At 38.9% G+C, this 25,748-nt stretch overlaps 1 protein-coding gene across 2 annotated transcripts in view; it reads left to right on the top strand.

Moving 5' to 3' along the window:
• HNF4G (hepatocyte nuclear factor 4 gamma) overlaps positions 1–25,748 on the top strand; it is a 79,390-nt gene that overhangs the window by 21,940 nt on the left and 31,702 nt on the right. The window contains exon 2 of one of the 2 annotated variants that reach the window (XM_060775504.2): positions 3,668–3,756. The gene's annotated coding sequence lies outside the window, so the exon portion shown is untranslated. The remainder of the gene's footprint in view (positions 1–3,667; positions 3,757–25,748) is intronic. The other variant, XM_060775503.2, reaches the window with a different exon arrangement.

The following is a 25,748-nucleotide window of genomic DNA, read 5'->3' as shown; positions in this document are numbered from 1 at the left end:
AATGGGATCCAAAGCAGCTTACAACATAATATAAAAGACAATACAAAACAATATGCATATGTAAAACAATAACCTATAAAACAAATTTACAATAAGAAATAAATAAATGCATTCAAAAACATCTGTCTCTAATACAATTACTGCAGGCACCCCCACAAGACAGATGGTAAACATTAGCATGACTCAATAAAAGTTAGCCTTCCTGTCATTACATCTGAGTGTCTTCATCAAAAGCTTGTGCAAACAGGAAGGTCTTTAGCTGCTTTTTAAAAGATGTCTGGGAAGGGCCTGTTTTAACCTCCTTGGGGAGGGGGTTCCAAATAGTTGGAGTGGCCATGGAGAAGGCCCACTCTCTTTTCTCCTCCAATCGCATTTGTGATGGTGGTGGCAATGAGAGGAGGGCCTTGCTAGACGATCTTAACGTTTTGGCAGGTTGATATGAGGGGATGCAGTCAGATAGGTAAGTAGGACCTAAACCATTTACGGTTTTAAAGCTAAAAACCAGCACCTTGAATTGGACCCAGAAAGGAATTGACAGTCAATGCAGGTGCTTTAGCAGGGGAGTAGTATGCCCCCTGAGTGCAGCACCTGGCTGCAAATCTCTGAACTAATTGAAGTCTTCGAAGAACCCCCAGTAATGTAATGGATTAAATCCTTGTTCCAGCAGGACTGAATACTGACAGGTTGTAGGTTTGATTCCGGGGAGAGCAAGGATGAGCTCCCTCTGTCAGTTCCAGCTTCCCATTCAGGGACATGAGAGAAGCCCCCCACAGGATGGTAAAACATCAAAATATCTGGGCATCTCCTGGGCAGCGTCCTTGCAGACAGCCAATTCTCTCACACCAGAAGCGACTTGCAGTTCTCCAAGTCGCTCCTGACATGGAAAAAAGAGAGAGAAGTTTCCAGACACTCTTCAAGGGCAGCCCCACGTAGAGCCTTTACAGTAGTCTAAATGGGATGTAACCTAGGCATGGACCACCAGTCTGGCTTCTCAATGTATGGTCACAGCTGACGCACAAGTTTTAATTGTGTGAAGGCCCTCCTGGCCACTGCTGACACCTGGGCCTCTAGGCTTAGCAATAAGTCCAGTAGAACTCCCAGACTGTGGACCTGCGTCTTCAGGGGGAGTGTGACCCCATCCAACCTAGGTTGTCACCCTATACCCTGGTCTGCCTTCTGACTGACCAGGAGCACCTCCATCATAACTGAGAGACCACCACTGAAAAAAGATCTGCTCTCATGTTCACACATTTAATTGATCTAATTAACCACACAAGAGCAAGAAATCTGTAATGATACCAGAGGTGCAAAATATATAGAATGGGAAATCTATAAAAAAAAAGACTCATTTTTTAACTATTAGAAATTAACTTCAAATAATTTCTGGTTGTGTGCTGGGATTAAGGACATATTTTCAGCAGGTGATCAGTGTTGGTACTGAAGGAAATTTATTCCTAGACCCACAAATGTTGTCTCTTCCTGCTCCAAGCACATAGATGGATTCAAAAGGGTGAGTCTAGTTCTTTTAGGTAATCTGTCACAGGTTATTTAAAGCTGCAAAGTTGGTACCAAACTATTGAAAATTAGCCTGAAAGGAAATTGATAACTGGCAGAAAAGAGATGTTACATGCTCAGGATTTCTGCTTCTCAAACATTCTGGTAGCCACTTTTTTAGCCACTGGAATTTCCAAGAAAACCTCAGATGCAGCACAATGTAAAGCACAATTCAATAATCTAGATCAGAAGTAAGGGACTGGATTACAGCAGCAAGTTCTTACCATTTCAAAGCTGCTTTAACCTCATCAAGAAGACCAAAATTTTCAAAAGGGGATAACTCCATAGAGGACTGGCCTGAACATCTGGTTTCCCAATTAAAAATAATAATCCGGGTTTATGTGGATTAATGTTCAATTTACAATTCCTGTATATTTCCTCCCGTTTACAAATCTCAAGGGGGAAAGGCAGAATCATGTGTCATAAATGTACTGGTAATGATGAAATCCAAACCTCTAGATGTCAGTAGCTATTTCAAAGCTATTGAAGAGAATGGAAAATATAACTGAACTACAATATGCTCCATAAGTGAATGAGCATGGTGCAGAATTGAGTTAACCCAGCAGAACGTATTGTCACTAGCCAACCACATAGGACTATTGGCATCATAATATTGTGATTACTAAGTCAGCATTGCAGAAATATATGGTGATCAGTGGTGCCTAAGGCTCCAGAGCTATCCAGTTGGACTCCTATATTCCTAACACTCAATAAGTGGTAAATATCCTAAATCATCCAGAGCAATGGTGGTTGCTAATCTCTCCAAATCTGAATGGAATTAAGTTTGAAAATGATTCAAAAGGATTCATTTATTTTAAGACTGTCTGCAGTTGAAGACCCACCACCTTTGCTAACTTTTGTTTTAAAGGAGGTGCATTTAAGTTAAAGAATAATGTGTAGACATAGTTATAGAGCAGCCTTTTTCTGTCTGTTTGGGCTTTTTTTTTGGTGTGGTGGAAGAGGACAATTATACTGTCTAGTTTTCTCAATTTCATCTTTTCAAGTTGAGGTTTGAGATGGATTTATGGTACACATCAATGTATGTGGTGCTTTATTTATTTTCCCTATTTCCTTTTTGAATAATTCTGTTGACAAGGTTTGAGTGACAGGGATTTACTTTTCCTAACCATTTAAAGTCTGCTGTCAATTTTTATGATTCAGCAGGGATTCCAACCTAAGATGTAACAGTTTCATTATCGTGATTTTTACCTCCTCCCAAATCTACTCTTTTTAGGGATTCATGAGACTATTCATTGTTGTAATTCCATAACTCATATGCTGTGATCCTTATTTTTGAATTTGAGGCTTTATCTGTCCAGTTTCTCCACTATATGTTTTATAGCCCCTAACAGATGAAAGCATGTGTGCATTCAAAATTTGTAATGCCCATATATAGGGTGTTTTTGGGATATATCTGTAGAAAAACAGAAAGTTCATGAGCATTTAGGTGGTTGCAGTTGTGACAGACTATAATTGTATAACAGGCAATTCATCCTGCATTTTCTGTTGGCATGACAAGCACTCCTGCTAATTCTGTAGTCATTTCAGTTCGCCTTAGGGTTAGCATAAATCGGAAATGATTTGAAGGCATAAGCAACAGCATCATCATCATCAACAACAATAACAACAACAGGAGCAACAAAAGAGTTCAGATTGCTGGTGTGATCCTCCTCAATGCCCTTTGGTGTTTGGTTTGGCAAGATGTTGGGAGTCATGGAAGACATAGGATAAGGACGAGAATACATATCTGACTAAATGCAGTCTAGAATCCATCATAGATTCTACTTTGTACAGTCATGGTGGCAGTGTTGTTTTCTTTAAATTGACCAGCTGTCCAAATAATAATAATAATAATAATAATAATAATAATAATAATAACAACAACAACCCCCCCCCCCTTTTGGTGCTTGTTAGTTCTAAATCCTTTGAAATAAAATTGTTCATGGCTGGAGAGCTCACAGCTTGATTAGGGCAAAACTTCCATTGTTTGGGAGCTCCTTGACACTCTGCATTTGATACAGGCATGCTCCAAATATTTGTGTTGCCACAATGTTTCCCAATTTGAATTATTTGTTTGATTGCATGACACTACCCTCTGTTCTTTCTCCTTCAGGTTCAACTGATCTCCCTTCTTATCAGGCAGTGGGGCTTTCCAGTATCAAGAAACCTGGGTGGAGACTTCTCAGAACAGTGAGCTTATCGGTGTTTACATAAAATCTATTGCCTTTTCTGCTATAAAAATAACTATATTGCCTATAATGACCATAAATGCTGAGATCAAACTTTCCCTCTGATAAGAATAGAACATCTCCAGTAAAACCAGAAGACAGAAACTTTTGTAGTAACACATTTCCACTCTTAAAATCCCTCTGGTCTTTATGTATGTATATATGTATATTACAGCTTCCTTTCTTGCCAAAAATTAAGGAAAGTTGGCTAAGAGCATTAACATCTAAGAAAATTTGGATATAGAAGGGTTACAACACAATTTGAACCTGTTAGCTGAAAGAAAGAGCATCCAGCCTATTAAAAAGTCTTTAGTAGCAACCAGCCTTAAATACTGACGAAATCTCTAAATAAATGATATTGTCTGCCTTAGATGAAGGCCTCGGTATCTACTGGCTATCATGCCTATGAAGTTCTTTATCCACTTTGTGTCTATGTGTGTTTTAAAGCAGCTATTTGAGGCACCGGACCTAGTCCCTGAATATGTTCAGTACCCTGGACAGCTCATTTACAATACAAATTAAAATCAGAAAGGAGAAGCTACTCCACTAATATGGAAGTCAATGGCTACTAGAGGTGTGCATTTTTCTCATTAGTCCTTGTAAGTCGTATCAAGTTCATTAAATTTATATTTACGAGGTGATATCCAACACGTAGGCGTGGCCCACACCAAAAATGTAACAATTGAAACTTACCCAATACTTTTTGTTTGAATTTTGTAAATCTTGGAAGCCTCCCAAAGTCAGTTTTATTTTCAACACAAGGAAGCAAAGCAAAGCCAGAAAGGCTGGCTTTCTTATTTAAATTCATGGCCTTTCGCCATTCAGAGAGGAAAAGCAGGGAGAAAGCAGAGTCTGCTGGGAAAGAAAGCACAGAACTCTGATAAGTGTAGTTCAGGAAGGTGAGGAGCACTATGGCAGAGAATGCAAAAGGCCCTGCCCTAAACTACATTTCCCAGAATTCTGCTCGCATCAGAAAGCCCCAATCAGGACTGGAGAGAGACTTGTCTCTCCACAGCAGCAGCCAGCCAGAGTTCCAATGAATGGTTGAAAATGCAAATAGGAGGATTGACCGATACTTCTAGTAAGTAGTAATAGTAGTAATAACAACAATAATTTCATTTATTTAAATCAGTGCTGGGATGGGAAGAAATCCCTAAATGAATGGCCTTGGGGGGGGGGGGGTCCCTTCCAACTCAATAGGGGAAACATATTAATTATTTTAGAGGCTGGATGGCTATCTGTCACGAGAGTTTTGATGGTACTGTTCTGCATGGAAGAATGGAGTTGGCCTATATGGCCCTTGAGGGTCACCTCCAACTCTAGAGTTCTATGAAGTTGTAGAATTGGTTAATATTGGTTTCTATTGGTTATATGAGAGACAGTCAATGAGATAACTGTTGTGGCTTTTAAAAAAATAAGTATTCATTAAAATTTTAAGAAATTCTCTAAAATCAGTAAATATATGAATATTTTTGAAAGTTGGGGGAAATGATCCCCTGTTATTTCGTGTCATTGTACAGAAATTTCAAAAAGATAGCTCTTGTAGTTTTTTTAAAAAAAACGTTGTTTATAAAAAGTTTAAAAAATTCCCAGAAATCCATGGATAAGTGTAATATTCTGAAATTTGATCAGCTAAAAGTGGTAAATGTATTCTACCATTGTTGCAAGTTTCACCCAAATAGCTGTAAAAATGAGGGAGAAATGAGCCCCTGAAATTTTCCCAATTATAGTAATTATGTGTGATTACTATAACAAAAGAGTAACAAAATTTCATTACTCTCATCATAACAACAATTTTACTAACTGTACTTTAGAAATACTTTAGAAATGAAATGCCAGTACCCCCTAATTTTGTAATGACTTTTGAAACTTTTTTATTGATTGCACATGCCTAATGCCTACTAATGAAGGAAGATGAAAAGATGGAGGATTAAATGTAAATGTCAGTAATTTTACAGGGCTTTGAAATGCTTTTATGCTACTCTCTTACCACTATAGGATTATGATTTGGTCAGCCAATAGTGCAAGTTCTCCCCTTGCTTTTCAGTAGTGACAGAAAAGTGTAAGTGTACATCTAATAATTAAGATGACAAAGAAAAATCTCAGGTCGTTTTTATTTGTTTATTCATTGCTTTCCAATTGCTATACATCAGTGATTCTCAACTTTTTTTTTGACCAGAGACCACTTGACCAGGGACCACTTTCCAACATTAGTATCAAATGGGTTACGAATCTATTTTTGTCAACTTTAGATATAGTTGGTTATTTGGGGTGCTGATTCAGAAAATTACATCGGATAGACCACATCAGCTCTAGTTTCTGATACAGAACATATGCCATCCAGTAATCGCCAACTGCTCGCCCAGATTATAAAACATATTTTATAATCTAGAGCTGATGGGGCGGGGCTGGTAGGTGACAGGGAAGGAGTGGCAGGTCTCACGAAAGGAGCAAAAATAACATAAAAATATATCTTTTTAAAGGACCAGATTTTTATCCTTGCAGCCCACAGGTTAAGAACCACTGCTATACATGGAGCCTGCCACTATGTGGTGGAGAATTTCACTTTAAATGTTTAGTGATTTAAATATTTCAACAACAACAAAACTTTATTTATATTCCTCCCCATATCACAGACTCACAGACATAAAAAGGCCAAATATTCAATGCCCTGTACTGTAATAAATAAGGAATACAATTTAAATAAAATGCAATTTAAATAGTATAAAACGTATAGCTATAAAAGCAATAATAATCATCCTAGATTATTAGGATTATTAGAATTAACATTAGACATCAATGCTAATCTATGAAATTTAGACATGGGAGAACATTTATTTTCTTAATGAGGATGTTTTGATTTTGGTGTATTATTGTAATAGGAAATCATGGGAAACCTTTGTCATACATGGCAATGTGTGTTTGTTAAGCTATAAACATGTATCAGCATTCTTCCAACATCTCAGAAGGGAAGCCGTAGAGAGATTTCATAAAATGCAAATTTATTTTAATTAAATTAATGAATAAATGAGTACATTAAAAAGCAGCTGTTTTAATCAATGATAAATTCTTTAATGGGCTGTGAACTCTAAATTAAATTTATCAGTCTTCTAAGTACTTTGCAGAGCAGAGTGTCAGGTGGTGGCAGCATTTAACTGTGGGACAGATGGCATGATAATTTCTTTGCAAATTACCAGCTGTGTGTGTGGTGTGCTATATACATATCAGCTGCAAGACTTAATTCATTAATCAGTTAGATTGAGAGTAAAAACTCTATTTGATTCCATGGAGTAACATTCCAGTCAATCTGGCAGCAGAATGTTGTTTCATGGAAAGCAAAATAAGTGATTTTTAAAATCTGCATTGGGAAATCATCGTCAAAGAAGAGGCATATCTCTTGTGAGAACAGGGATGCTTTCCTTTTAATATGTGTTGTGCTCTGGTGCACATATTCACTACCTGAAGCCAAACCACTTTTCTGCATTAGAATTAGTGTTACCTATAAGTGTATTTATTATCTAGTTAACTGATTATAATTTGTTTAAGTCTACACAGTCACTCAACAAGTAAACCCCCGTTATCAATATAGATATGTTTCTGGGCATTGCTTCTTTAACAAGCTCATTGCTACCAAATATGGTACTTTGGGTCAGAAAGAATTTGGAAATAATAGGGATAGGTTCCTACAAAAACCAAAACCAGAGGATCATTCACATGTAACAATATACATATGTGAGATGAGGCAACGAAGAGTTCATCTATACCTGCTAAGAAAAATCCAGGGCAATCTTAAACAGAGGTGTCCAGATGCTCTGATTCCAACTTGCAGCAATGGCAGGTCAGGCCAGGCATGGGCTTAACCAAGCTGAAGCCATCTTGGTATGGCTAGGCTGTCACCCTTATTGTTCCTATCATCTCTGCTGCCATGACAGACAATAATAATAATAATAATAATAACAATAATAATAATAACAATAACAATAATAACAATAACAATACCTTTATTTATACCCCACCACCATCTCCCCAAGGGACTCAGAACATGAGGCCAAGCCCAACAACACATCAATAAAACAAGAAAGCAATACACAAAACAATACAATGCATTAAATTAAAATAAATCACATATAAAAAATAAGCAATAAACAATAACAAACAAGGATTAAAAAACTCATGGCCGGACCAAATGTAATAGTTTAAAAATTTAAAAAATAAATGCTGGACATGAACAAGGTAGGATATATCTGGTAGGAGGGTTAAAAGAAGTGAGAGGAGCGCAGTCCAACCCAGTCCAATAGTTGAAGTGCATTCTGAGGACATATTGCAGGGAATTATTTTCCTTATTCCGGGAAGGCACACTGGAACAGCCACGTTTTCACGCTCCTCCTAAAGACTGCCAATGTTGGAGCATGCCTGATGTCCTTGGGAAGTGAGTTCCAGAGTCGGGGGGCCATCACCGAGAAGGCTCCCTCCCTGGTCTCCACTAATTGTGCCTGCAAGGGAGGCGGGAGCACGAGCAGGGCCTCTCCAGATGATTGAAGAGATCGTGTGGGTTTGTACAGAGAAATGCGGTCACGCAGGTAGGCAGGTCCCAAACCACTCAGGGCTTTGCAGGTAAGAACCTGCACCTTGAATTGGGACCGGAAAATGAATGGCAGCCAATGTAGCTCCTTAAACAGTGGGGTTGACCGCTTCCTGTAAGTCGCAACAGTTAGTAACCTGGCTGCCGCCCGTTATACCAATTGAAATTTCCGGGCCATTTTCAAGGGCAGCTCCACGTAGAGTGCATTATAGTAATCCAATTTGGAGGTGACTAAGGCATGGACCACGCTGGCCAGATCTGACTTCATGAGGTACGGTCACAGCTGGTGCATGAGTCTTAATTGTGTGAAGGCCTTCCCGGCCACTGCCAAGGCCTGAGCTTCAAGCGTAAGTGATGAGTCCAAGAGGACACCCAGCTGCGGACCTGTGACTTCAGGGGGAGTGCAACCCCATCCAGCACAGGTTTCCACCCTATACCCCGATCCAGCTTACGATTGACTAGGAGGACCTCTGTCTTGTCGGGATTGATCCTCAGCTTATTCATCCTCATCCACACAGCCACAGCAGCCAGGCACTCGTCCAGCACCCGAGGGGCTTCCTTGGAGTTAGGTGGAAAAGAGTAGTAGAGTTGGGCGTCATCTGTGTAGAGATGGCATCCAACTCCAAAACTCCGGGTGACCTCTCCCAGCGGTTTCATGTAGATGTTGAAAAGCATGGGGGACAGAATGGAACCTTGCAGGACCCTACAGGTCAAAGGCCAGGGGTCTGAGCAGGTGTCCCCCAGCTTCACCATCTGGGAGTAACACTGTGGACCGCCCCAAGTCCCCTATATTTTATGTATGTGTTCTCTTTTTTCCTGAAACATTTAAGTTATATATGAATATGTGCTTTTTTAAAATGTAGCTCCTGAAAAAAAAATGAATCAGTATGTTCTTGCCAAAATGCCTTGGACTTTTTAAAAGAACAACATCTATAAGCTCCTGGAGAGCAGTCTCCTTTTTATGTTGATTGATAATATGTGCTTTTCAGCATCTCTTTGTGCTCCTTGAACATTAGCACCTACTCCGTATGCCACAAGACTGGTGTGCCAGGCTGACCACTGCACTATGGCCCACTGACCACAACATTATGGCACTCTTCCACCCATAGTGATAATGTTCTGCAGGATCCCACATCAGTTCATGGCAAGATGATATTTGCATTATAAGAAACAGCCATGTAGAATTTTAGAGCTTAGTTGGGTGTGGGAAAGCTGTTGGTATGGTGTTCCTTAGCTGCAAACATTGCCTGGTACGAAGGTCTGCCATTAAGAAGCACAGCTAAACAAACAGGTTGTGATATGATTATTTTAATGCCCTTCCCTCACTTTATGTCATTTTATTGCCCTACTAATTGCTGTTAGATTAGGTGTATAAGAGCTCTGGAAATTTACATGCTAAAGAACTGTACAAGAAAGTAAATCTTTCCCACAGAGCTTTTCTTACAGTAGATGATGTAGAGGCTAATTTGCCTTGCATAGATAAGCAACGGTATGGGAGATAGGTTTAAATCAGTCTTTGCTATTATTACACTCAGCCTCTGCTTTTATTATACTCAATAGTATGTAACCATGATTTTCTTTTACTGCAGTATGCTATAGTCCTCACTGAGAAACAGGACATTATTAAAGACAGGTTAAAAAACCCCCACAAGATCCTATCAAGCATGTACTATGAAAGTGTTCTATACTGAGTTATCTTTGATATTATTTTAAAAAATTAAGTCCTTTGTATATTTGTGGTATTTCCAAAATAAATCCAGAAGATTGGATTAACAGTAACACAATGAGGAGCTAATACATGGCTAATACATTTCTGCTTTCTATTTTGCATTTCCTGCATTTCTCTGTGATGGGACAAAAAAGAGGAACACTTGGTAGAAGCTTTGCTTAATTCAGCTTCTCCAAACTTTGTGTCTGTCAGACATGCTGGACTGGAACTCCAATAGAAAACATTATTTATTTCATTATCATATGCAAGAACAAGTAATTTCAGAATTTTTCTCACTATTAGTCAAGATTCTGAGAGTTTTTGTACATTTTTTCTGTTTTTCAACACATTGGAATCTGGGGAGTGGGGTAAGCTTCCATTGTTAGCCCCAGCTTCTGTCAACCTAGCAGTTCAAAAACATGCAAATGTGAGTAGATCAATAGGTACTGCTCTGGCAAGAAGGCAACGCCACTCTATGCAGTCATGACAGCCACATGACCTTGGAGGTGTCTATGGACAATGCCGGCTCTTCAGCTTAGAAATGGAGATGAGCACCAACCCCAAAGTCAGATATGACTGGACTTAATATCAAGGGAAAACCTGTACCTTTTTACACAAAATCTGCATGATTTTTTTCCCGATAAAATCTGTTTTGTGCAAAAATGTTGTGTAGAAGGGGTTTTTTTTGCTCAAAAACTAATTTTTTAGTTGAAGCTCCAGGTGTGAGCAGTCCCACAATGGAATATGTGAAAAGCTGAACGTATTTTAAAGATCCATAACACCACTTAGCTTTTCTAACTGCTCTGACAGTTCAGAACAGTGGAAATTACACTTTAGCACATTTGGAAGACAACAGTTTGGAAGAGACTGGCAACAAATGATTATTTAATTTATTAGTTTTGTATAGTCACTGCTTGGGAGGGGCAGAGATATTTGTGGAATTTTCTGTCATATTTAGCAAAATGGATATTGTGCTTCTTGATTTGAGAAAATGGGGTATCATTTGCTGTTGCATCTGGAAGCAAAAATATTATGGACTAGAGTCAACTGGTAACCACTGTTAGTATATCTGCACTATGTAGATAAGCACATAGTGCCACATTCATTATGATATTCTGGGATTTCTAGTCTGGTAAGGCTCATATAAATCTCTACAGGAGGATTTTGGTTCATGCTCTGAAGTAGAGTACTTTTTAGGGAAATATTTTAGATGCCAAACTGCAAAGCCCAGGATTCTGTAGAATAGTTTCATGGACTTCAAAGTGGCATCTGCTACTGTATTTTTTGAAAAATATCTCTATGCACTGAAGTAAAGCAGAGGTAGCTATACCTCATATCATCAGACAAATTTTGTGTGAATCTTTTATTGGAGAATTTATTTTAATTTGCCTCTCATCCTTGTAGCATTTAAACTGAGCAATTCTTTCAACTTTTGGGAGGCAAGTTTTGTAGCTAAATATTTAAAACACAGGACAAATTTCTCAATAGGCTTAACTTTTTTCCTGATTAGAAAGCAAGCACAAACTGGTTCTTTGAGCCACAGGGATGTAAAAAAAGAAATAAGTTATTAGTGATGCCTTCCTCTCTATAAATAGTTAAAGGAATTGCCACCAAGGGTTAGTCTCACAACAAACTACAAGTACATTTTCAAAGAGCTTCTTTTCATTTTTAATGTACAAAGAGTTCACGTTTTACTAGAAACGTCGGATGGATTTTCTTTGAACGTAAGAGTTGCTAACTTCTTCTGAATCTCGAGTTGCCCCTTTGGTAGAGGCTCCTACATTTTCAAAGGTATGTATCAAAGTTTTAAAAAGGAAGAAGCCGGCATACATGATAGGGAAATCATAGGAGGCTAAGGTTGGAAGGAACCCCAAGAGTCACCTATTCTAGTGATTGGCGCTAGGGAACATGTATACCAAAACCTCTTCTTACGAATGATGCATGCCCTGCGTCTTGTTGAAAAACCTCCAGAGAGCAGGATCTCTCCTTTTCCCAGAGATGCTTTGTCCACCAGGCCTGCCAGTTCATAAGCTTTCCTCTTCCTTAACATTTAACTGAAATGTTTCAAGATTTTGTACTTGCTTTCTAATCAAGTTGCTTGGTTTCAGAAATAGCAGAAAAATAGGCCTTCTGTAGGCTACCAGTCTGATGGTGCATTTATGCTGGAGCACTGATACAGTTCAGCATCATGGCTCAATGCTATGGGATCATGGGACTTTTCCTTTACAATGTCTTTAATCGTCTCTGTCCAAGAGTGTTAGTGCCTCACCAAACTACAAAGCCAGGATTCCATAACATTGAGCCATGGAAATTAAAATGGTATTAAACTGCATTAATATGTCAGTATAGATGCATCCTGAGTGGTATAATCAAAGTGGTGAAGAAATAATTGGATGAAAAGGTAACGAAGACAATATCACAAGAAAGATATGTACATATATGTATGTGGGTTTGTTTAGTTATTAGCAATGCATATATGAGATTGTGATAGTGGCATAATGGAATTAGGGATTATGTAGTCAAAGTGCTAGAAATTTTGATTAGTGTGATGGTGACGTGATTTCCCACCCCCATTAGCCTCATTTCTCCCTTTCTCCTATTAACTAACTACAGTTCTCACTGTTTTACTGGGGCTAATGGGGATTGGTATTCAGAGCAATAATATTTTATGGACTATCTTTGTATTGTACTCAAATATTTTAAGTTGCATTAGTCTTGAATGACTGATTAAGATCCATTACCATTACAAAAGACATGTCCCTAATGGGGATGGAAATGTAATATAATTCAGAAGTTCCTGGTGTATATTTATGGGTAATTATACAAGTAATTAAAAGTGGAGAAAAAAGCAAGCTATAAATAAACATAACAATGACAGCAACAACAACAACAACAACAACAACAACAACACAGTGGCGCAACTTGTGGCAGGAATGGGAAACATGCAACTCTCTGCCATTTTTACAGCTCCCCTCCAGATAAGTCCACTGCTCCTATAAGACTTAGTATAGTAGAAAAGGAAGTGCTTTAACTGTACATTTGCCAGTGGCCATCAAAATATTTCACTGCCTCATAAAAATGACACCATGTTTTCTTTATGAGGGAGTGTAGTATTTTGAACAATGCCAATATTGCAGTCTGACTGGGACACCCCAAGCTGCCTTGGTGACAGGAAGGTGTCTCTATTGCCCAGTCACGCTGAAGCTGGTCAGGGACCCTTCCCCATTGTCAGCTAAACGGATGAAAAAGTGCCCCTCCTAATTAATGCAGTCTTGCCTCATGCTAACCAAAGTTGGGGGGCATTCTGGATTCTGGTACAGTACAAATCCGTTATCTTAAATTCTATGGGTATGTTTCTCAGATTTGTATTTTGGTATGATGGTTGGCTTAGTGTTCTTCGGCTTTACTCTATTTTTTATACCAAGAGCTACTGGTCTGTGCCACAATCTGCAATGTGGTCTTGTTTTTACAGAGAGAATAGAGATTCTCCATGTTCTATTTCCAGTCAAGTAGTTTCCATTTGATTACTATATTGGTCATCAGGTGATGGCCTGATGTACTGTCTCATTGCTTTAAGAATGTGTTTGTGATGAACAAGCTGTGGGCATCTCAAAATTCAACCTGATGCCCTCCTGATTTCATGTTGATCCTGGGTCAGTTGTTTCATCAAATCTTTGATTCTGCTTTGTCTCCTGCTTTTGAATTTCTATCACATATGATTAACATGAAATCCTGTGTTGGTGTTTGATCAATTTTGTCTTTAACCTCAGCATAGAACCTTTCAATTTCTTCTTCTTCTGGTTCTGTAGTTGGAAGCATAAACTTGAACTATGTTTATATCGAGGGGTTTTCTCCTGAATATGATTCAGTCCGACTTTGTGTTATATCCTTTAATGTCTTTTGCTACATCTAACCTTACTATTAATGCTACCAATTCCTTTTCATTTCCTAAACAGAATATTGTGTAATTATCTGACTCAACATGCTCCATTCCTGTCTTCCTCAAGGATTGCAATGTTAATATATTCAATTGCTTCTTTTACTATTACTAGCACCTCATGATTCCTGCTTCTTGCATTCCATGTTCCTATAATATGTGCTGTGTGGCTTCCGACTTTCCTTTTTACTTCTGAGCATGCCAACAATAGAACATGCTTTTTTTATTTTAACCACAGCACTACTCATTGTCCTCTGCTATCTTCCAGTATTTTGTTGAATGCCATTCAGCCCGGGGACTTTCATCTTCTGGCACTATCTTTTGATTCATTTTGGAAAAACAGTTGTAATCACCTTATTTTCCTCAAACAATTCTACCACCACCATGGAAAGGTAGTGCCATGGTGGCACCACAGTGTAGTCCCATACATGCCTTTTCGGAAGTAAATGCCATTGTTCTCACTGAAAATTCCTTATAAGTAAGTTGCAAGTAATCTAGTCACATTGATCTTGGGAGGAAAAGTACACTGCATAGAAAATATCTCAACAGTATTCATCAATCCCAGATTCATATTGCTGGAAGAGTTAATCATGACTTCTGTAAGCAATAATTTGTTTGAATTCTAGTTAATTTGTTTTCTGAGTAGGCCGTTGTTGGATTTTATACTGTTGTTGGGTTTTGTAGTGTTTTGTATAGATACTTGTGAAATGTTGTTTCTGTCGGTGTAAATGATATAACCATTGGTCGGAGCATTAATAAATGGATTGTCGATGGCTTTCATGGCCGGAATCACTGGGTTGTTGTAGGTTTTTTTGGGCTGTATGGCCATGGTCTAGACTCTAGACCATGGCCATACAGCCCGAAAAAACCTACAACAACTCAATAAATGGATTGATTGACTGAGTAGGCCAAAAAAATCTGCACTTCTCGATCATTTGTATAAACTACATTATTAAGACAGGAGTTATATGGTCACCAGCTACAGAAACATTCAAATTCGTTTTTTCTTTGCAGCAGAGCCTTCAGGCCACCATATGCCAGAAACTGTTTGAAGGCACACAACAACATCTTATGCCAGTGGTTCTCAACCTGGGGTCCCCAGATGTTTTTGGCCTACAACTCGCAGAAATCCCAGCCAGTTGACCAGCTGTTAGGATTTCTGGGAGTTGAAGGCCAAAAAACATCTGGGAACCCCAGGTTGAGAACCACTGTCTTATGCAATGGAGGATATTTCAGTTTTTAGTAAGAATTTTAAAGGAGCTATCCAGAGTGCTGAAACCTATCCTAAAACATGTATAATATCTTGGATAGCTTTTTAAAAGTTGAGGCAGGAGGGGTACCAGCTACTTATTGGCAAGAAATTATCAAATTTATTGAATGCAGCAGTAGGCACTAGTGCAGGCATGGACACATTTCGGCCCTCCAGGTGTTTTTGACTTCAACTACCAGCTGTTAGGAATTGTGGGAGTTGGAGTCCAAAACACCTGGGAGGGTGAAGTTTGCTCATGCCTGCACTAGTGGCCCTCAGGTTTTCTCCTGCCAAGTGGTATGATGCTGAAATCACTAAACCAGGTGACTCTATAGCTAGTAGTTACAGGTTCATGAATATTTTGTGAACCCAGTTCTATCCCTCTGTCACTTAGACATATTTTCAACATTTTTGCTGGTTTACTATTGAAGGGGTTTTGATGGGATTGGGTTATCTCCTTTATTTTTTCCCCATTTTAATTCTATTTTGAATTTAGTTTTATGTTCTATTTATTTTATTTTTATTTTGAATTTGATTATTGATTATGTTTAGCAGTTTTTATTTTTACAGAAAGTAAGGGTGTAAATTTAATAAAGCAAAATAACAAAAGAAATTAATGATAGACTGTGAATATGTATAGGAAATCTTAACCCTTGCCTTAGTTTCAACTACATTTATTCAGATGGTTGAAACATTTTCACTTAGTGGTATATATCTAGGATATAGATTAGCACATCATGTGGAGATTTGCTGTGGTGCAGTTAAATGGCATGTGAACAGTGTAGTAGGTTAAATATTGCTTAAACAGAGTTATTTATTCTTTTCCAATTTTAAAAAAAGCTTCATGGAGAGGGGAGAAAAGAGGAGAGAGTTCAAATGTAAGATGTGGTTGGTTTGTATGGTTTTTCTAAAAGGTCTCCTTGTTGATGAATAGCCAGGCCATTAGTAGTTCGTTAATAATCCTTCATCACAAACCCTGGCTTGTATTTCATCATGGACATTGTATGTAGATGATTAGAAAAAATTTACATGAACCTTCACCTCATTTACCTTGAGGGAGACAGTTTCATTATATACATTTACCAAGAGACAATGATGACTCTCTTGGTATGACTTCTGGTTAAATTATATTTTGTTGTTCCCTCTCTGTTCCATTGACTGTTGCTCTGAACAAGAAGGGAAAGCACTGAAAAACCAACATGAGGCTCCAGAAACTATAGTTCAAATGAAAACCCCACAAAATGCTTCCACTTCTTTTTTGAGGGACTGTTCACACATAAAAATACTGCCATTATATTTAATGTATTCATGAGTGGTGGATTCATAAGGAGGCACCTTTATAAAAATGCTCATTCTAAGTTTTCTCCACTGTTGAGTTTTGCTTTCTGGAGAATTCCAGACAAGAATCAATCAGGACCAGCTAACACCTCCAACAAAGGATTCCTCCAGGCAGCAACAAGCCAGGCCATTAAATGCTAAACAAGGTAGCAAATTGCAACATTCACACATATCTCTAGTTCTTTTCCCCACCCTGGACATTCCAGATATACAAACCTCACTTAGTTTCCAACAGACCCCTCAATCTCTGAAGATTTATTTATTTATTGTGTCAGGAGCGAACCAAACCAAACAAAACACAAAATTTGCAAACTTGGCAGTTGATTAAATGTCCTTTGGCCAATAGCTGGCCACTTGGAGTGCCTCTGGTGTTGCTATAAGAAGATCCTCCATTGTGCATGCAGCAGGGCTCAAGTTGCATTGCAGTAAGTGGTCTGTGGTTTGCTCTTCTCCACACTTGCATGTCGTGGATTCCACTTTGTAGCCCCATTTCTTAAGGTTGGCTCTGCATCTCGTGGTGTCAGAGCACAGTCTGTTCAGTGCCTTTCAAGTTGCCCAGTTTTCTGTGTACCCAGGAGGGAGTCTCTCATTTGGCCTCAGCCATTGATTGAGGTTCTGGGTTTGAGCCTGCCACTTTTGGACTCTTGCTTTCTGAGGTGTTCCAATGTGTGTCTGTAGATCTAAGAAAACTATTTCTTGATTTAAGTTGTTGTCATGCTGGCTGATACCCAAACAGGGGGTGGGCCGGAGATGTCACTGCCTTGCATCTCTGAAGATGCCTGCCATAGATTGGGTGAAACATGAGGACAGACTGCTTCTGGAACATGGCCATACAGCCTGGGAAACCCACAGCAACCCAGTGATTCCAGCCATGAAAGCTTTTGACAATACATTTCAGTAATAACCATTTATTTGAGAGGAAAGAGGTTTCTTGCTATCACTATGCTATGAGCAATCCCTCTGCTCCATGATACTGTAGGCTTCCAATAATGATGCCTAAATCATTAACGTGAAATTACATGTTGTCCTGATTGTTTAACAAAATTAGAAACTGGTAAAAATGCATCAAGAAATACATGCCTAGTGCATGGCTGATAGAGAATATTTCATGATGCCACATTTTACAGAAACTTTCGGGAATAAGCATAGTGCATGCATGTAGGGGCACATGATTCCAACAGCACTTCATTTGCGAAAAGTTTAGCTATGAACATTGTTGCTCAAGTGATCAAAAGGGGATTTATAGTGATCACGTGAAGTTTCCATTTGAAAGAATCCTATGATGTGTAGGCAGTATAGGAACAAGCCTGGCAGGACACATATGGGAGGAATCGGCAGGTGTGCCTCTACATTATCTTTCAATTTAATGATAATACTATGAAAACTATCAGAGACTACAGATCCCAGGGTCTGAATTCTCTTTGTCATCTGAGGATAAAGGATGTCTTGGGGAAAGCAGACCCTTAAAAAGTGCATGCATATATCTTTTTCTCCTTTTGTTATATTTGGTGTTTTTTCCTGTATTCTGTGATACTATGGTTTGTTAAAGTATCCTGTTTAATGACATCATTTGGGGTTTATTCATTTATTTTATTTACAGTATTTATATTCCACCCTTCCCACCCCACAGAGGATTCAGGCAGATCACAATGCACACAGACATGGCAAACATTCAATGCCATAGACACACAACATATATAGACAGAGACACAGAGGCTATTTAACTTTTCCAACTTCATGAGGATATGCTTTTTGAATTCTGGCTACCGGGGGAGCTGTCACTTCACCATCTACTTGTGACACTTGTGAGATACTTCCTCATTCTTTTTACACACTGCTGGAGAGTTTTTATGGTGTCATAAATTAGTTAAATTAGCCTCCCCACATAAGCAGTACCTAAATTTCCTACTTGACAGATGCAACCATCTTTTGGGCTGCAATGGTTGACAGCAAGCTAGACAAATAGCCGGAAGCTCACTCTGACTCAGGCTGGCTTTGAACACATGACCTCTTGGTCAGTAGTGATTTTTATGCAGCTGACTCCCAATCAGCTGCACCTTGTAACATCATCTTTGGGGCCTAAATTCTTGGGGATTGAAATGGTCCTGATCTGATAATCTTAGACTCTTTTGACTTCTACTTTGTCTCAACTAGAACTTGGAAGAAAGTAGTTTTTGTACCACAACCCTTTTAAGCTTTTGATATTAGCCATGCTGACTGGGACTGATAGGATTAGTAGCCTAAATTACAATGGGTGCAAGTTTTCTTACCCGTTCCATACAGCTGTATAAAATATACATTGAACTGGATTATATGGCAGTGTAGACTCAGATAATCCAGTTCAAAACAGATATCTGTCTTGATATTCTGGGTTATATGACTGTGTGGAAGGTAGATTTCCAGATTGTTTTCTGCACAACTAAATATGTGTATCCAGAAACCATTTGAAAACAAAAAGCAGGAGTGAAAAAGTAGCCCAAGGAGAGAAGTAAGAGGTGTTAGTGTACTGCCCATTTGTGTATCATGCTACATGCTGGGTGAAGCTAATTTTAGTCAAGTGGGACAATGGAAATATTGGGAATTGTATGTAAGGTAATGCTCCAAACTTCCAAACTGCCCTGAAAATTATATGACGACACTCTCTGGATTCAGCTGAATGTTGAGACATTTGAAGGTATATGCACTGACATGTTGTGTGCATGTATATTTAGGTGTGTTCATTCCTGTTGTTAACCTGGATGTTTAGCTTCCATAACTGCAGTGAGAGAACGGAGGACTCCTGTAAGGATATGTCATTATTAGGGGTTAAAAACACCTCATTATTACATGTTAAGGACAACTAAGAATTGACAAAGTAAAGTGCCTAAAAGATGGAGCTGTGAATCCAGATATCCCCACTGCAAATTTTGCCTCAAGGTTATTAGGCAGCCTCGGGCAAACTACTCTTTCTCAAACTCATCTCCCTTGTCTGGAATTTTGGAAATATAGTACTGACATGTTGTAGAAGTCTTGTAAGAACGTGATAATCTATGTGAGCTGCTTTTCAGCAAGTGAAATATATATGGCTTTGTCTTCCTCATCATCCCCATATCATTAGTCTGTCCATTAATTCATACAGTGGCTGAAGTCTGATATGAGCTGAACTTATGTCCAAATATAGGTGCCAAGGACTTTTAGGCAGTTTTTAGGATGTTTATGAGCACCAAATGGCAAAATGATAGCTATGGGAATGGCTTTGTAATCAGCCCTAGAACAGTGATTCTCCTGCAGATGCCCTTATTAAGAAAATAATAATATTATTATTAATAATAATAATTCTGCAACAGCAGAATTGATGAGAAGCAACTGGAAAAGCTTACACAATAAGGGGATTTAAAGATCAAACTGCAAAGACTCTGGCACAAGCCAGTAAAGGTGGTCCCAGTGGTGATCAGCACACTGAGTGCAGTGCCTAAAGACCTTGGCCTGCACTTAAAAACAATTAGTGCTGACAAAATTACCATCTCTCAGCTGCAAAAGGCCACTCTACTTGGATCTGCACGCATGATTCGCTGATACATCACATAGTCCTAGACACTTGGGAAGCATCTGATGTGTGATCAAATACAAAAGCCCACATAGTGATCTTGTTTGCTGTGTACTAATCTTGTTGTGTATCTAATAATAATAATAATAATAATAATAATAATAATAATTATTATTATTATTATTTTATTTCTTACCCACCTCTCCTTTTGGCTCGAGGAGGTTAAAACACACAAACACTGCAAAAATACAACAAATATACACATTGAAATGTATTTCTATAAAATACATATTAAAATTATCTTAGTACATCTACATGGGTACTCTAAAGTGGGGTGGGCGAGAATCATCCTTGTAGTGTCCACGGGACATATAGGCCCTTCATGCCCCCATAATGGGAAAAGGCTCATTAATAATGTTTTGTCCCACATCTGCCAAAGTCTCACTTTCCTTTTTTAAAATAAAAAAAAATCAAATTATCCAACAAAAAGGAGCAAAAGGAAAACAGGAAAGAGAAATAAAAAGGAAAGGGGGAGGTGGAATTATTATTAGTAGATTAAACTGTGACAAATATTAAATATGTCACAAAAAAAGAGGGAAGGGGTTAAAGAAAAGGAAAAATGATAAGGGTGCCTGCCATAGATGCAGACAAAACATCAGGAGAGAATGCTTCTAGAACATGGCCATACAGCCCAAAAAACCTACAACAACCCAGTGATCCTGGCCATGAAAGCCTTCGAAAATACATTAATTTAATCTGTTAGTAAATTAGTATTGAATAAGGCAAAATTTTAATATATTTAACTCTTTATTTATTTATTTACCATATTTGTTCCTTGCCCTTCTTAGCCCCGAAGGGGACTGAAAGCCGCCTTACAATAGGCAACAATTCAATGCCTTATCGAACAAACAATAATAAAATCAACACATACATTAAAAACTTAATAATAATATATATATATATATATATATATATATAAACATTAAAAACAATTATTAAAACAACACAATCTGAAATCATAGTGAAGGCTGTTCCAGTCATAATTATACATTTTACATCTTCTCTTATTGCACTATGATTCTACCCAAAGGCTTGGTCCCAGAGCCATGTCTTCAATTTCTTTCTGAAGGTCAGAAAGGGAGGGGCTAACCTGATTTCACTGGGGAGGGAGTTCCATAGCCAAGGGGCCACCACTGAGAAGGACCTGTCTCTCATCCCCATCATTTGCACCAGTGAAGGAGGTGGGATCAAGAGCAGGGCCTCCCTGGATGATCTTAACCTCCGAGATGGTTTATAGAAGGAGATACATTCAAACAGGTAAGCTAGGATGGAACCATTTAGGGCTTTGTAGGCTAAAGCCAGCACTTTGAATTGTGCTCAGTAGCAGACAGGCAGCCAGTGGAGCTGACGCAGCAAGGGGGTCATATCTTTGTTTCTTCCTTTTCAAAACAGTACACTTAATTTATATATCTCTGTTTTAAAATCCCTAAATAGTAAAAAACAAAACAAAACACCCCACATATCACATACCCAAAGTATCTTAGGTCATGGGGGGTGGGAGAGAGATTTTTTAAAAACGTATAAGTAAAAGTAAAAAATTAAAAAAATTAAAAAGAGAGCAAAAAATCTTGTAGTCCTGTTGTTATTGACATGGTAGCCACAGAGCTTTAAAGACCCCTTGCTGGACACCCTTGCTGACGTTTGCAAGGGTGCCAACATAACTCAGAGATTTGGGCGGGGGGGAGGGGGTGTCTGTCGCCTTGTGGATACATGTAGAAAAATCAGCAATCATGTCCAAGAATGGCCTGGATCTGTTTGGACAATAGCAACAGGACTACCAAGGTAAGATTGGCCATTCAGCATATCTTTGTAATACAGGCACATCTGTTAACCGATGACAGTTTCCTGTGCCATGTGGAAGCATGTATTCTGGAAATATTTGCCCAGTTTTACATAACTGCTTTTAACATAGAGGTTTTTTTTTTTGAGTGGTGGTGGGCTATATGTCTCAGGATCCTCTATGAAGCATGGCTGGGGGATTCTGGGAGTTATAATCCAAAATTTGACTTTTTCTCTGACACAACTGAAAAATGTCAAGTTGAGAAGACTGGCATAGTAGGCCATAACCAGGAAAACTACTTTACTAAACAATGGGCACCTCCACATAGTTGCACTTCCCTGCTTTTCAGTGCGTCACATCGTTTTAAACATAACAAGAACTATTAGTGATAGGCACTTAACCTTGTGAATGAGGATGTGGCAGTTCAGGAAAAAAAATACGTGGAGCAAATGTCTGTTGAGTGAGCATTTAATGAAGTGGGAGTTGGCTTGATAACTGTTCCAGGCACAAGTCACAAGACAGAAACTTGAGAATTCTCCATAGCTGTTGGAATTGATATTTCAGGAGGATGGGTTCAGAGAAATAACCTTGATTTTTATTAGCTTGTTTTCTCTTTTTATACCCTCATCAGATTGATTGCATCTAATAGAAAACAGGACAATTAGCACACCAAGGAGTCTTGCCGATAACACAGGAATGCTTTTTGATAGCATGCTTATCAGCTGGGAATGAGCTCAGAATCTTTTAAATTGCAATACAATGACTTGCACAGCAGTTCTTTCCTCTAAGAGGCTGGAACAGTAAGTGGCAGGACCATATGGCTGTTCTTTCTCTGTAATGGAGGATATTTCTTTTAACTAAAGTTGCTAGCTTAAGAACAACCCAGTGCCAAAACCTGAGATCTATTTTAGACCTATAGTGATGCCACGGTTATATATTATACATTAACCATCACTGTTTTTCAGACATTGGGTGTATCTACACGGTAGAATTAATGCAGCTTGGCACCACTTTAAATGCCACAGGTGAATGCTGTGGAATTGTGAGAGTTACAGCTTTACAAGGTCTTTGGCCTTCTCTGGGTGCCGGGACTTCATCAAACTACAACTCCCAGGATTCCATGGCATTGAGCCATGGCAGTTAAAATACTGTGTGGAGTGTAGTATTTTGCACCAGCCCTAGATATGGCTTTAATGCTTGCCTCCATTCTGTTGCAGTGGTGAGCCAGAGTCCTAGTTGTCCAGTGGGGTCAAAGGGGGAAAGGAGGGGGATCACCTCCCCGCCTTTCTGAGTTGCACTTCCAAATGGAAGTTATGGTGTCTAGGAGGTCTTTGGAGCTCCATGGCCACTGCAAAAATGTTGACAGGACCACCAAGTTGGGTGCCATCTTCCTGGCTGCACAGCCGGACCAACTGTTTACACATCTCCAAAGTGCTAGAGCAGTGGTTCTACAACTCCCAGAAATCCCAGCCAATTACCAGTTGTTAGGATTTCTGGGAGTTGAAGGCCAAAACATCTGGGGACCCACAGGTTGAGAACCACTGCTCTAGAGCTTTTGGGAAGCCCCAGGGCATCCTGACTTTGGGTAACATAGGGCAAAACTGCATTAAGCAGTCTTGTCCCACATTGATGGAGGGAGTGTGGAGAGAAAGGCCCATGAATCATGTGGATGCCAGGAGGCCGATTCTTGCCCACACCATGTTATAGTGACCAATGTAGTTATGCCCTGATAAATTACTAATTAGAAATATTGTTATTAACCAAGTATAACTATGTATAATTTTGATTATAGTTCTGTAATAATATTAAGACAGTATGAATCGAATTCTAAGTTGCAGAAACATATACTTCAACTACCCTGATTTCACAAGAACATTCCAGATTAATCCTTTATTTCCCTCCATTTTCAGCTGCTTTTAAAACACCCCAGTTTCTTCCCCCTTTGTCCCTATCTTACTTCATTTTCTATAAACAGAATACAAAAGTATGTTGCATTGCCTTGACTCGATGTAATGGTGGCTGGGCAATGGGGAGAGGAAGGAAGGAGAGAATTGATCAAATAAAATTCAGGCAAAAGAAAATGCCCACAGTGTCTCTTATCTTGTGTATTTTTCTTCATTAAGAAATTTTGCCATCTTGACCAAAGTCTGACGCTGCTTGGCTGCATCTGTCCCAGTTTTCACCTGTTAAATGGAGAATATGCAAAATAGTTAAATTTAGAACAACAACTGCCTGGTATACATAAACATAGATATGTGTATTCCAAGACTCATGAAGATTTATTTAGCTAGGTTTCAAAAATATGATCCTCGAGCTGATTTTTTTAAAATTAAAAATTTTGATTGATAAAACAATCAATGACTGGGAACATCAAAAAAGGAAGAAATCTTCTGAAGAGCTTATTTTAGCTCTTCTCCTCTGCTACCACGCTCATGGGATTTGAGTCAAATGAAGCTTTCATACTGAAATCCTGAGGGACCCAAGCCCATTTGGCAAGGAACTCAAAAAGTTTTGCTCAGCAACTGTGAACCTTTCAAGTGAAGATTTGCTTTCCTAGTTTACTTCAAGAAAATGTTAAAAAATGCCGTTTGAAAAAAAAAGTTAATCAAGTTTTGCGAAGGGTATATCCAGCACCTGAAAAGAGTCCTAGAATGATATTCTTAGTCCTGACACTTCTTGGCATAAACATTTCAAAGCCTGATATTATAACCCTGACAGCTCGGTAGAAATCCCAGTAATTATAACAGTCTTCTGTCTTCTGCTTCGTGATATGTCAAGAACATCTGTAGTTATATCAACTGTAATGTGAAAGTCAATAAAGTGAGGTGTGGTGGGGAAGGCATAACATATTCTACTTTTTAAATTCTTGGTTACATTTACCCTATATGTTGGTTGGAGAGAGGAAAATTCACATTAAAATGGGAACAACTGAGCATGGGGCCATATATTACTTTTGACCACATTTCTGTGGGTTCCTAGCTGATATTCCTTTGCTGCTGAAATAGCACCGTGGATATTTCTTTGCTGCTGAGATTGCAGCAGAATTGTGCTCCTAGGGGATGACATGTCATAGTATCCAGTAAGAAACTGATTTTAAGGGGTGAGGCTGGAACAGAAGGCAGCAATGGGAATACTGTCAGCTGGGGCACATTTTCAACAACAGGAAATCGTAGCCCCTAGACCTTCATAGGGGACAATGGGTCCCACTGCCTCGTGATTCTACTGAACTCATTTTACACAGTAGAGATGACTAGTGAAGCAAGCTACAAAAATTGGGAAAGTTAGGTTTGGACTTTGAAAAAAAATAGCTGCCTTCAGGGATTTGCTTTTCCGTGTGTGGTTTTGTGAGACATATGGATACATTATTATAATATCTTAGTAACTCTATAAAAGGATAGATGGAGGGGATAAAGAGTTATGATAGATCAATGGTTCCCATCCTTTTTTTTGACCAGGGACCACTTGACCGGGGAACACTATGACCAGAGACCACTCTCCAACATGAGTACCAAAAGGGTTACACATCAGTTTTTGGTCTACTTTAGATTTGGTTATTCGGTCTTGCTGATTCAGAAAATTGCATTGGATAGACCACATCAGTTCTAGTTTCTGATACAGAACATATGCCATTCAGTACTTACCATTTGCTCGCTCACAGAAAACCATATTTAATAAGCCTCGGCACTATAAGAGGGTTCTGCGAGACCAGTTGCTCTCATTGCAACTGTGTAGTAACGATGAGACTGTGGGCCATAATTTAGTTCTTGCAAACCACTGGTGGTCCAC

This window comes from Anolis sagrei, chromosome 4, assembly GCF_037176765.1.
Source record: "Anolis sagrei isolate rAnoSag1 chromosome 4, rAnoSag1.mat, whole genome shotgun sequence".
In the NCBI taxonomy this organism is placed as follows: Eukaryota; Metazoa; Chordata; class Lepidosauria; order Squamata; family Dactyloidae; genus Anolis; species Anolis sagrei.
The sequence above is the reverse complement of the archived record's forward strand: the minus strand, read 5'-3'. Positions and strand labels throughout refer to the sequence as shown.